This window comes from Eubalaena glacialis, chromosome 2 (genome assembly GCF_028564815.1).
Source record: "Eubalaena glacialis isolate mEubGla1 chromosome 2, mEubGla1.1.hap2.+ XY, whole genome shotgun sequence".
Lineage (NCBI taxonomy): Eukaryota > Metazoa > Chordata > Mammalia > Artiodactyla > Balaenidae > Eubalaena > Eubalaena glacialis.
The window spans coordinates 2,639,216-2,652,798 of NC_083717.1; the positions used below are offsets into that span (position 1 = coordinate 2,639,216).

At 44.5% G+C, this 13,583-nt stretch overlaps 1 protein-coding gene across 6 annotated transcripts in view; it reads left to right on the top strand.

The window, feature by feature from the left end:
* The window catches only part of SVIL (supervillin), a 239,004-nt gene that overhangs the window by 31,308 nt on the left and 194,113 nt on the right, over positions 1–13,583 (top strand). For 5 of the 6 annotated variants that reach the window (XM_061177683.1, XM_061177718.1, XM_061177677.1 and 2 more), the window contains exon 2: positions 10,700–10,798. The exons of the other annotated variant lie outside the window; for it this stretch is intronic. The gene's annotated coding sequence lies outside the window, so the exon portion shown is untranslated. The remainder of the gene's footprint in view (positions 1–10,699; positions 10,799–13,583) is intronic. 6 annotated transcript variants of the gene reach the window in all.

Consider the following 13,583-nt stretch of genomic DNA (forward strand, 5'->3'; position numbering starts at 1 on the left):
CGTGAGGGCTCCACCCTCATGACCTACTCAACTCCCAAACCCCACCTCCTAATACTTTCACGTTGGGGGTTAGGTTTCAACATATGAATTTGTGGGGGACAAAACATTCAGTCTAAAACAATAAACACCCAGGTCAAGGACACATCTGACAGTTACCTCCCCAGAGAGACTTGGCCTTTTCCACTGAGTGGATTGTTTTTCAGGGCTGCTGAGGCATTCCAGATGGGATGGGCAACATCCCATGTTTTAGGACTCTGTTATTTGCAGGCGGATCCAGGGATTGCCCACTGATGCTTCCCTCTACCCCTTTGAGGCCGCCAACGTCTGGACCCTTCCCCTAGCAGAGGTCGCCTGCCCAGGGCCACATGTCCGCCCCACTGGCCCCTCGCTGGGGTCTTTGTTCTGAGCCCAGAGCCCCGGTAGGTGCTGGAGCACCCTGAGGACTGGCTGACAGAGGGGCCTTTGTTCTGTTCTCCTGCCCTTTCTCTGCTTCACTTGTCATGAATGGAGGGCACATGAGTGGAGAACAGGAATGCATTTGGGGTGGAAGAAGCGATTTTCAAGAGGGGGGTTTCTGACAACAGGTGGTGTTGATGGCTGAGGGCTGACAGTTCCCTATCAGCAGAGCTGGCGTGTGCAGGGGGCATGCTCAGTCTCTGGTATTTGACCCTGAATTGACCTGAGTTACTTTCAAATCCAGTGTTAGGACCTTCAATAACTGAACCCAGAGAAATTTTAAAAGACTGATAAAAAAACAGGCAAGCGGGGGAAGAATCCTGGGTCTGTTTTAAAGCTAGAAATTTTTTCTTTTTTCTTTTTATTTTTTTAACAAAAACTATGCTCTTTCCTGTATTAAAAATAAACACCTAGATGATTTCACATTACCCCCAAGTCTACATTGGGCCCCCTCATATTTTGGGAGTATCTTGATTGAGATCCTAAGATCCAAGTGTGGAATTATTTTTGGTTTTGCTTTTGCTTTTTTTTTTTTTTTCTTTTTAAACAGCAAAGTGAAAGGAAATAGGGTTTATCCATTTAATGAACATTTATTTGTTAGGCAGCCTGTCAAATTCCTCAGAATCTGTGCCACAAAGCAAGATCAGGAAGACTCCATCCCTGCTCCTCTAGAGTTTGGGCCCTTCCAGAAGGGCAGACATGCAGAAAACAAGGTGTCCGCGTCGGGCTGTGAGTTGAAGGTTTGCACCAGGGACAGGAGCCACTCAGAGCCAGGGATGGGTCTGGTGGTCAGATTGTCCACAGACAATACATTGGAAAGTCATGAAAGATCAAAGGTCTGTGGGCTTTGTCGGTTTAGGGATTTCTTATCACTGTCACCATAAAACATCTTGGACTGATGCCCGTTAGGGTGGCCTTATTTATGAAGTGGAATAACTTCATTGATTATTCCTACCCCATCTGATAAACCTCATCAACTTGTGATCGGAACTAACATCCCGATTCTGGCTGCAGCTTCCCTCGGGGTCCAGGGAGTGAGTGATGGGATAAGTGCAGAAGCTTGAGGCTGCAGTGGGCGGCTGCTCCGTGCGCCATCCCATCCAGGAGTTCACCTCCTGCAGAATCAAGCGGGGAGGTCACTGTCTCTGCCCCTGGTCTGCAAGGGATGGTTTCGGCGCAGGTTCCTCCGGGATGTCTGAGTGCCACAGGGGGACAGAAGACGTCTGCTTGTGCTGTTCGGTGTGCAGTTTTTTTCTTTCAGGAGCTTTTCCAATTTTGATGGGACATTTATTCCAAAAGTAGCACTTGCTCTATCCTTTATAGATGTCTTTATGAGGCTTTAGCCTGGGACAGTTCCCTGGGAAACACCATGGCTCGTTGTTTTTCAAGATGCCACCACATCCTGTCTGACAATTCTTTTTTTTTTAAATTTTTGTTTATTTATTTATTTACTTTTGGCTGTGTTGGGTCTTCGTCTCTGTGCGAGGGCTTTTCTCCAGTTGTGGCAAGCGGGGGCCACTCTTCATCGCGGTGCGCGGGCCTCTCACTATCGCGGCCTCTCTTGTTGCGGAGCACAGGCTCCAGACGCGCAGGCTCAGTAGTTGTGGCTCACGGGCCTAGTTGCTCCGCGGCATGTGGGATCCTCCCAGACCAGGGCTCGAACCCGTGTCCCCTTCATTGACAGGCAGACCCCCAACCACTGCGCCACCAGGGAAGCCCCTGTCTGACAATTCTTTAAAAACTATTTTACACAATCTTTCAAGTTTATTAGAATGTCGCAATATATGAAAAGATAACTTGGAGCCTTATAATTAAACCATTTAATTTTAAGGTTTCAAGCATCAAGTTAGAACAATTTTCTGCCTAAAATAAGTGACTGTTTTATGAATGTATTTGTGAACAATTATTTTCTGTTGAAATGTGGAGAATCTTTTTGGGTGGGAACTGGTAACTGGTTATATTATTAGATATAAGATTTTTCTCTTTCCTATTAAAAAAAGCAACAGTCTTATGTTTCTTGAGGAACGTTGGGGGTTACACATCTCCCCACCCCCCAACTCAAACTAGCTTAAGCAAAACATGGAGTTTGTTGACTTATAAACTAGGGAAATCCAAGGGTGAACCTGGCTTCAGACGAGGCTCAGGTGCCCCCTGGGGGATGGGCCTGAAAGATGGCTGCTGGCAGCCCTTACAGCTTCGACCCAAAGAGAAAGAAGAAAGACCCTCTTTCTTCCAGTTCTGCTTAATCAAGTCCTGTGAAAGCAATCTCTCTGGCCTGGGTCATGCGCCCATGGCTGTGCCCAGAGGGGTGGGCTGCCATGCAGGGTCCATCCTTGCAGTGAGGGGTCGGGGGGTGGGGCGTGATAGTGGGAGAGAGGAGGAAGATGGGCCTGCTGTTGTTAGGGCACCTGGTGTTTGAGGGATGGAGGATGGAGAAGAGGAAAATGGCAGCCCCAGTGGTACCTGCTGCTTGTTGGAGCCTTGGGATTACATGGGCCCAATTACAGTGCTTCTCCAACTTGCGTTTATGTAAGTATCCGAATAGCCAAGAAGGATGCACTTACGACTGGGGGTGACGGCAGTACGGAGTAGCAGCCAAATGCTGTCTTCCAGAAATTGTGGAAATAGTACGCATTTCTTCGCTGCTTTATAGGCTATGGCAGGGGATTCACGGAGCAGGTGCCCAGAGCTCTTCCTGTGGCATTTCTAGGCTCCTGTTGGCAGAAAGATTATGCAGGAATGTCTCCTTGGTGAGAAGGTGCCTCTGGGATCATGTGGTGGTTAGAGTGTTTGGGGAAAATACTCATCCAAGGGCTTTCTCAGTGAAAAACATGACCGAGGATGATCTTCATTTTACCGTGAATTTCCAGCCCACACAAACGAAGGTAGAGCTCGGACGTCCCCTCAAGAACCACCTTCATCCAGCTCTCCTTTTGATTGCTTTTGATTTCAGCAGTTTTGTCTTATGCGGTGAGCACTCAGTCTTGGTCAAATATCTGCTAGAGCAGCCGACATTTTGAGCCCCTCTTTATTTTAGGCGAATTAATTTCCTTTATCTATGTTTATATTCTTTATCGTGTCCTCTTTTTCTTTTTTTTCCTTTTTGAAGAAAAACAGCTGTTCTCCCCTGAGTTTGGAAATCTCCCTTCATCTTTGCCTGGTCAGTCAGACGCCATCAGTGTAAAGTTTGAAAATCACTCTCCAGTTTCTTATTTGTCTAAAGGGAGGGTTTCGAGCCCAAAACACTGTTCAGTTGGTTTGGTGTCTTCTCTTCGCAGACTAGCATTTTCACCCGCCCACATACCCAGAGGAAACAGCGCAGCAGGTGCCCCTGACCCCAGGTACGCCGAGGCCTGGACTTGAACCGTCTCCCGTTCTCCTGCCTGGAGATTTGGCCCTGCCTGGCTTCCCATCCAGTGTTTCCACCTCCACCAATACCGCTCGCTAAAAAGTCTAGCAAATCGGGCTGAAAAAACCCTCAGCCAGTTTGGCCTCATCCTGTCCGGCCGTATCATTAAAACCATAGCCGTTGTTCAGTTATTAAAATCCGTTCTTGTATTCAGCTCTCAGACACAATCCAGCCCGTCCACCAGTTGTTCAGATCTGTCTTGAGCGCTTCCAAATCCGTGGTCTTACGGTGTCATTTGATGACAGTGCTTTTCCAGCCGGGCTGGCTCCCGTTGGCTTAAATGGTGCAGCCAAACGGGCACCGGACGCCTCCCCACCTTATCACCTGTTAACGACACTTTCTCTGTCCACCTTGATTCTGAAACGGAGCTTGAGGGAAACTTCAGGCAACTTTTCATTTGCTCACGTGGATGTGATTCCACTGTCTACCCCTTGCCACCTGAACAGCTTTTTAAATACAAGCGATGGGATTTATTTCCCTTCAAAGTTTGCCTCTTTTGGGGGGGAGTGAGATGATTCAGGCAGCGGGGGTTTTCTCGTGGGAGACATCAAGCTTATTCACCCTCTGAAATGACAAATTAGCATTTTAAACGAGTTAATTTAATTTTAAATTAACATTCTAAATAGTTTGGCGGCTGAGGCCCCCCAGGTTTTTGCTGCATCCTCATTCCTAATCTCTCTTCACTTTGTGGAACCCAGGGGCCCACCTTCTAGCAGAAAGTGTGCTCTAAGCCCCCAGACTCTGATGCAGTAGTTTCCTAATTCCTGGCCTCAGAAATGCCATGAGCAGTGCGGTTATTTGCAGAAGAGAGAGGCGCCTGGCTCTGCAGTGGTTCCTTGGTCCCCTCTCTCCCTTTTGCCGTCTTTTCTTCTGAATCCACAGTTACTTCCAAAAGTTCAGTTTCCTTACGTTTCTGTCCCTAACGTTGTGCAGCTCATGTCAACCTCTCACCTCGAGGTTTCCCACACGTTCCAAATTCTTCTTTAGTTCCCCTTTTCCCCTGTGGTTATATAAAGACAGCATTAAATCGTGTTTTGCAAAACACTTAACGAAGCAACTGAAAGTATTAATTTTTGTTATTCCCATCCTTGTTTACATAGGTATACCTCTTCTTCCTGGGGTGCACTGTTCACCCGTCTTCCTTCCCAGGGGTGTCTCTATGCGATGCGGGGAGATGATTGCCTTTCAAAAACCCCACTGGACTCCTTAGACCATCATAGCATCTAGAAGCTGGAATTTATCAGTCTGCGGTGGCTTGGGGTAAAACGCTCCATCTCTTAAGCGTGCCTCTAAAATGGGGATCATGTTTAATGATGAATGAAGATTGGATTAATGTTGGTAACCTTGCACAGGCCACATGCATATCTGCCCATACTTCTTTCAGTAGCAGCTCCTGCTCTTCTGGCTTTTCTCACATTTGAAGGCATCATATTTAAGAAGAATGCTTTGGGGACGGTTTCTAGCGGTGGGAGAACGGGCTGGAATTCACAGGTGTCCTGTGTGTGTGCAGTTGTGATGAACACAGCCATTTGGTGCTAGATTGCAGTAAGGTCTAGAACAATCCCCTCTCACCCTCCTACCTTGAGAGCCCTGCAGGGGTCCTCTCTCTATGCTGCTACCTGACACCATTCTGCTTGGTAACCAGCCCTCTCTTTCCTCTTGTTTCTGCAAGTATCTCTAGGAAAATACTTAAATAAGAAATCAAGCATTTTTATTTGAAGAACTAGCCAGTGGGAAGGTATTTGATGTCTTCACAATTAAAATCTTCTTTGCTATGTATGTGTGTTGGAGGGGGGAAGAATATTCTAGACTGTTTTGCTTTTTTTCCTTCTTCTTCCCTCCCTACCCTTCCTCCCCAAATCCCCCCAAATAAATACACAGCACAGAGGTCCTATGTGGCTCTGGCATGTGGACAAATTGCTTCTCAGTTTCCTGATCTGTAAAATGGGGATATTATGGATTTTAAATGAGTTAACGTATGGAAAACAGTGCCTGGTGCTATGTCAGTGTTAGAGATCATTAAACCAAAATCGTAAGGGTCCTTTCTCTTCTGGAGTAACTGTTAGGGAAAAGGATTTTAGAATGCTGCATTCTGAAGTATTACTTTTTCTGTATTTTCACAGTAATAAAAAACATCCCCAGTCACAGTTTGGGTGGAAAGGATCAGCTCTAAGTAGAGAAAATATTCAATATCTAAGGCAGCTTCTCCCAAGAGAATGTAGAAAGGTACTCTATTTTGTATGTAGCAGGAAAAAGAAGAATAATGAACCACCTGAACATTTTGTGTCCAAAGCACTGTGCTACACACTTGACACTTTAAAGCTAGTAAGAATCTTACGACTTTGTTCCTGTAGCCATTTTACAGACGAGTAAAGAGGTTTGGCGAGGTGAGGAAACGTGCCCCAGTTAGGAAGCATTTTAAGGCAGTCTGTGGGATTCCTGAGCCCACCTGGTCTCCCCCTGCTTAAACAGTGTGGGGATGCTCCCTCCCTCGTGGCTAGAAGATGCTGAGCAGACAGGGGAGGGTTAGTCACGTTTATTATCATCTTCGTGACGTCACCTCTTAGGGCTGATAGGAAGTTTAGTGGTGCATTTCCTTTTCAAGGCAGTTTTAATGTTGACAAACACCTGCTTCTAAATCAGTTGGCCAAAAATAAGGAGCCCAATCCGTGATTTCTTGCTTCCTATAGTTTGGTCAAGCTTCCCTGCACAAACACTTCCTGTTTAGAGCAGTAAAACAACCCAACTTCTCCCCTGAGGTTGGCAGTAACTTACCCGAGTCAGTAGAGCAGGGATTCCTTTGGTCCTTGAATTTCCACTTGTTCACTGATTCCACTCCAGGAAGGGGGACCAGAGCAGAGGCCTCATCCGATTCATTCAGCGTGAGTCTCAAGTATTTGGGAAGGTGATTTTGAGCAGTTTCTTCTTACTGTTCTTAGACCACAGTGGTGAAATAATTCAAGCATCTGCCTGGTATTCCCCACCTTTGTTCTTCAGCCTCTGGTGGCTGTGGGAACTGGGAGCTTTGTTGTCTTTCCTGGAAGGAAGCTTTAGTCACATCTTAATCCTGAGTCATACATTCATACTCATTTGCAAAGTAAATTTGACAGCAAGACTGAGTCAATAATTTTGGCCTTGACCTTTGAGACAGGATTAGTAAACAAACTGAATCATAAATTGTTTATTATTTCGGTCACAGCAGCTAGAAGCTTTCCAAGAAGTGAATCGTTCAAATTTATTATCCCACATACTTTAAGGTGTGTTTGTCATTGATTATTTAGATGCGTAGTATTGTTACGGATTTGGAAAATAAAAGAAAAAAATATCTTTCTACTATAGAACATTGCAATTTTATTTAATGGAAAAAAATATTCTCTTTCTTTTTTTATTCTTCTAGAAGAAAATGTTCCACTGAATAATTGATGCTTCTAAAATGAAACCTTGTGTTTTCATGATACTGGAAGCCCTTTTATTATCTGAGTGAATGTTAAACAGCCCTGAATACGAACCATTTTCGTGTAATAAACATTTTGAGCACAGGAAAACTCAGCCAACTTGATTGTTCTCAGGTGAAGTTCAGACCAGGGATTATGCAGAACCACAGATAATTGCAGATGATAGAACCAATCACAGTATGCAAATTAACCACTATTAAGAACCTTATGTAGCTTTTTTCATGGTTATGTTCAAATAAAATAGGGTATAAAGTTTAATTATGTAATTCAGAATGGTAAATACATTATTACACTTTCGCTCTTTTTAAAAGAATTGAGACAAATACAGTCATTTGTAATTTTGTAACCTTTTTATTTTGTATAAAATAAAATATAAAATGCATTATTTTTTATGGCAGAGGGACAAACTAAAAACACACTGTCCCCTGATATTTCATATTCTGGATCTAAAGTTCCTGCTCCTAAAATGTATGCTTGGCTTGAAATGAGATAAATACCCTGCATATTACTGATTTATACTTTAAAAAATTATTTCTGAAGATTCTACAGCAGGTCCTTGTTATCTGAGGATAATTAGAACCAGAAAAAGGCCATTTAGATTGAATCCACTTAAATGGGGACCAAAATTTCATAATACAATTTTAAAAAGCTTTAGGACTTTATCTTGCCCCAAACTCTGAATATCATGAAAATAATTCTTTTAGTTTATATTTAACACAATTTAGAAGATCATTTTGACCATGGCTAACTCTTAGAATGAGCGATGCAAAAATCAAGTATTGATCGTTTGGAGAGGAATACATTTTTAGACAAAATTGTATGATTGTATATCGTGGTACTTTTTAAATCCCATTTGACCTTGACATCACATCTTCAAGATGGTCAGTTTTACAGGAATATTTGCGGTCCTAGTCATTTTCCTTTGGGCCCTTTAGATTCTTTACTATTAAACTCTTTCTGTATTGAAATCCCTATCTCACCACCAACTTAAAATGTTTCTCTTAAAGATTGTTGCCTCATCCACCCGCTCAGTCCCCACTTGCCCTTGTTTCACCTGTTATTGGGGAAGTTCTCTAATGCCCTTTTGATTAACCTTGTGAAATTCTGTATTTGGAGGGCAAGATTTGCAATCAGGAAAGATGCAGACGGTGAACAAGGATGGAATTTTGAGTGGGAATTCAAGTCATTTAAATGACTTGATATTAGGAAATATCGTAGAGTTTTGAAGGTGTGCTTCCCTAAAAACGCTCCTAACCACGTGGGTATTTGGACGATGACCACTCAGATAACTGGGACCCCCTGATTTATTTGCATGAGTCCGTTGCAGTGTGCTCTGAGAAGGCAGATTCGTGAGTGGGGACCTCCCGGTGCTGGTCTCATTTCTGCCAGGAAGTAGGTTTATGACCATGGATAAGTCACTTAACTTCTTTTGGTATAATTTACTAATCTGTGAAATGAAAAGGTTGAGCTAAAGTCCCTTCTGGTGACAAGATTCTGTGATTCTGAAGTGTTGCATATTTTTTAAATTTTTTATTTATATTTGGCTGCGTTGGGTCTTCATTGCTGCGAGCAGGCTTTCTCTAGTTGTGGCGAGCGGGGGCTACTCTTTGTTGCGGTGCGCGGGCTTCTCATTGCGGCGGCTTCTCTTGTTGCGGAGCACGGGCTCTAGGCATGTGGGCTTCAGTAGTTGTGGCACACAGGCTCAGTAGTTGTGGCTCACGGGCTCAGTAGTTGTGGCTCACGGGCTTTGTTGCTCCGTGGCATGTGGGATCTTCACAGACCAGGGCTGTCCCCTCCATTGGCAGGCAGATTCTTAACCACTGCGCCACCAGGAAGCCCCAGTGTTGCATATTTTAAGGCTGGGAAGAGCTTTATCACTCTGTTTTCATAGAATCCTAGAATTTAATAATCATCAACCAACTCTTTCTTAAGTTTATTTGTGCTATATACCGATATGTAGATATCTATGTATAATTATAAGATGTATAAATATATATCTATATATATCTTATAATTTCCATAGCTACATCCATATGTGATCATACTTCTGGTATAGTTGTAATCAGCACTTTGGAACAATTTTAAATTCTGCTCTTTTCAATTGTGTTATCTCTTATAAGTGTTTGCCTATCTATTGTAATCTTAATATCTTTCTCTTTTTCACATTGATCTGTTCTAGTGACTGCCATTAATAACAATAATAATAATCCATTGAGTACATGTGTTTTGATATACTTCAGTATATCCTGCCCAATATATCCTGGCAACGGAGCATCTCTATACTTTAGAGTTTGGAGAGAGTTTTGGCTTCATGTTACCGAGGACATCTCTGTAGGTAGACAGCTATGTAAAAAGAGCTTCTCATGCCGGTAGCACAGTTCTGTGTGCACTGCGGTACTTAAATGCCTTTAGTTGCTACTGTAAACAGGAAGAAACATACTAAGGCAAAGGTCTGGCTAAGAGAAGCAGGGGGAGGGGCAAAGAAGGCTGGAAGGATGTTCCTTTTGCTGCTGCTGGCAGGGCAAATCGAGATCTCAGGGAGCCTGGCATAAATAAAGAAAGCTGGGAAGGACACAGAACTGGGTTCTGGATGCATTTTCAGAGGCAAGGTTGTCTCTGCCACACTGCAGCTTGTATTCGGTCACCCGGGAGTGCTGGTGACCTTTGGCTTCTGAAGTTGCACTGAGCCAGGTCCAGAGAACAAAGCCACCAGCCATCACCAGGGAGGAGCAGACGTGCTCACTGCAGTGAGGCAGCCGCAGACTGAATTAGCGAATGTTACGTGATTAAAAAAGGCAGCACTTTCTATTTTAATTCTAGATCTGGGAGATTTTCAGTGCATCCTTGGGGGATAGGAGTTTGTTCATCCGTTAAAATTCGATTTGCTACATCTTATCAAGATGAAGAAAGCATAACTGACACTCTTCCCTCCCCTCTGGTCATGTCCGCTCTGGTCTCTGGATATTGTTGGGTCCCCTGCATATGTGGGTGAACAGCTTGTGATGCTTTTTGACGTGACTTGTCACAATGGTGAGGTGGTTAGTGAGAAAGAAAGGGAACTCCGCGTTGCTGAAATTGGGGGTAACTTGGTTGTTTACAGTAGCTGAAGGCAAATGTTTCAAGTTAAGTCAGATTAATCAAGGCAATTTTAGTCGTGATCAAAATGACCAAGTAGAAAAAACCTGTGATAGAAATTGTCAGTTTCACTTCCCATTGTGCGAGGCCTTATGCGAGTGAGGGATATCGATAAAGTCGGGTGAAGTCCAGTATTTTCAGAGGTTAACTTAAGGCAAATGAATTTATTCCATCTCACGTATGTATTCCTCAGCTTTAGAAGTTACATCCTGTAATTTTAAAAAAAAAATTTTTTTTTTTTTAGATTCTAGCTACATTGGAGACTGGTCGTTTTCTGAAACTAAAGGAGAAGCCCAGGAAGGGATGATGAATCCTTTCTGAGTTTCAAGTCGCAGAATAAAAAGTACGTATTGATAATTTCACAATGTGTTTGCAATACTGTTGTGTCGACCAGCTGAAAAAGCAGCACACAAATAACCAAGAGTTTTGGATATTTGCTGTCACCAAAAAAACAACTCATACTATTCTGATTTACTTACGGGATTTTTTTTTTTTTTTTAAAAACTTAGCATATTCTCTTAAAATAAGCTTTCCAGGTAGGTATACCGGAACATTAAGGTGGGACCCAGCTGAGTAATTTACTTTTTTTCTTAGACTGAACCCCTGGGCACGTCTCCCAGGCTTGGTCTGTGTGACATCCTCACATTTAGAGAGAGAATGTGAGAATTTCCAAGACAGAAGTTAGAGAAAGACAGCTAAAGTGTAGGGACTCATTTTAATCACACATAGATTTGATAAAACGTATTCACCGCCAGCTGCCTTACCCTTTCCCCAGATCCAGGGCACTTAAGCCCCATGACGGCTGCCGCCCCCTGCCCCAGACACACCCTGTCTTTGGCTGGACCCCAGGAGCAGCACCCTCTCCCAGCCCCCTCATCCTAAAGCTGGGTATCCTCTCCCGGCCAGAAGTCCTCGCTGGATGCCCTCGTTCCCGTTTCCCAGAACGCACAGCAAAAACTCAGCACCACCGTTAGCTCACTTACTGTTTCCCGAAAGATTGTCTTTCCAAAATCTCTTGGCAGTATTTTGTCCTTATGTACAATGACAATTCCTGCCCTCAGCGTATCCATTTATTTTCCCCCTCTTCTTCAAATCGCTCTGCTTAATGATTGGATTTATAGCTAAAAAGAAATCATATTTAAATTAATATTGATCTACATTTTTTTAAGCCAAATCAATTTTAGGGCCCATGGGATGGGGATGTAAAGAAATATCAGGAGAATTTTTGAACCTCTGACTGTCTAGTGAACAGGCTGCCCTGCCTGGAGGAGGATCTCTGTTGATGGAGGTATTTCTATAGAAACTGTACATTTGTCTGACAAGGATGTTCCAGAAAAGGAGCCTGGCTGGATTTGGGACAGGGTTTTCTAGGTTCCAGGCAAAAGGAATTCTGCAGTTTCTCAACTGATGGCCCAAAGGAAGCAAAGCTGTCTGTGTGTTTTTTTTTTAAATTCACATGTTTTAAAATTAAGCAAATACAGGGACTTCCCTGGCGGTCCAGTGGTTAAGACTCCACGCTCCCAATGCAGGGGGCACGGGTTCCATCCTGGGTCAGGGAACTAGGATCCTGCATTCCACGTGGCACAGCCAAAAAATAAAAAAAAAAATTTAAAAAAAAGAGAAAAGAATAGGGGCTTCCCCGGTGGTGCAGTGGTTAAGAATCCGCCTGCCAATGCAGGGGACACGGGTTCGAGCCCTGGTCCGGGAAGATCCCACATGCCGCAGAGCAACTGAGCGCGTACGCCACAACTACTGAGCCCACGTGCCACAACTACTGAAGCCCACGGGCCTAGAGCCCGTGCTCCGCAACAAGAGAAGCCACTGCAATGAGAAGCCGGCGCACTGCAACGCAGAGTAGCCCCTGCTCTCTGCAACTAGAGAAAGCCCGCGCGCAGCAACGAAGACCCAATGCAGCCAAAAATAAAAAATAAATTAAAAAAAGAATAATTAAAAAAAATTAAGCAAAGATATTCAACTAGATTATTGCACATCTACTGAAAGGTAATTTTCTTTAACCTCTGATTCTCGAGCATATTTCCTGAAAGGCTGCCCAGGGAGAGAATGACTCTGTGGGCATTCTTCTGTGTGACGTGGGCCCCAGAGGGTGCAGCTGGGGAGCCCAGAGTGCCCTGGAGAGCAGGGTGGGCCCAGGCAAAGCGCCCCCTGGATCGGGGTGCATGACAATTCGGATCCACAGAGGTGGGCAGTGAGACAAGGTGATAGATAATAAGCTGTCTGAAGCGGGTGTGTAGGTTTGGCTGGGCTGGGGGGGAGATTATGTGAGTCGATTATAAACCTGACTGTTACGAGGACCTTAACGTGACCTTTGAACCCCACCTGCTCTGCGGCCCTTGAACCGCTAGTGTCTGCTGGGGAATGGCGGGGCAGTGGCCCTTACAGACAAGGGAAAGCACAGTGGGGTCGTCTGTTTTTTTGTTTGTTTGTTTTTGTTTATTGACTTTTACTTATTTATTTATTTATGGCTGTGTTGGGTCTTCGTTTCTGTGCGAGGGCTTTCTCTAGTTGCGGCAAGCGGGGGCCACTCTTCATCGCGGTGCGCGGGTCTCTCATTTTCGTGGCCTCTCTGGCTGCGGAGCACAGGCTCCAGACGCGCAGGCTCAGTAGTTGTGGCTCACCGGCCTAGTCGCTCCGCGGCATGTGGGATCTTCCCAGACCAGGGCTCGAACCCGTGTCCCCTGCATTGGCAGGCAGGTTCTCAACCACTGCGCCACCAGGGAAGCCCCGGGTCGTCTGTTTTTGAAGATGTCTATATGTTTGAGCCTCTGAAGGCATATTTGTGTTGTAACAAGGTTTTTCTGCCCCTACTTCCTCCTCAAGCCTCCCTTATTCCAGCAAAAAGTATTTTCTCCTCTTCCTTTCTGTATGAGCATCACTCGGTCCTCGCCTGGTGTCATTGCTTTGGTTCCTTTTACTAAGTATGTGGGAAGAGGTATTTCCTCTCTTACCACTAGAATATTAACTCAGTGAGGAAGAGGATTTCTTTCTGTTTTGTCTGCTACTTGACGCCAGGCACCTGGAACAGTGTCTGGTACAAGGAAGGTGCTTGATAAACATTTACTGAATGAGGTAACGATTTGCATCTTCCTGACCCGGATTCCTTAGGGGCA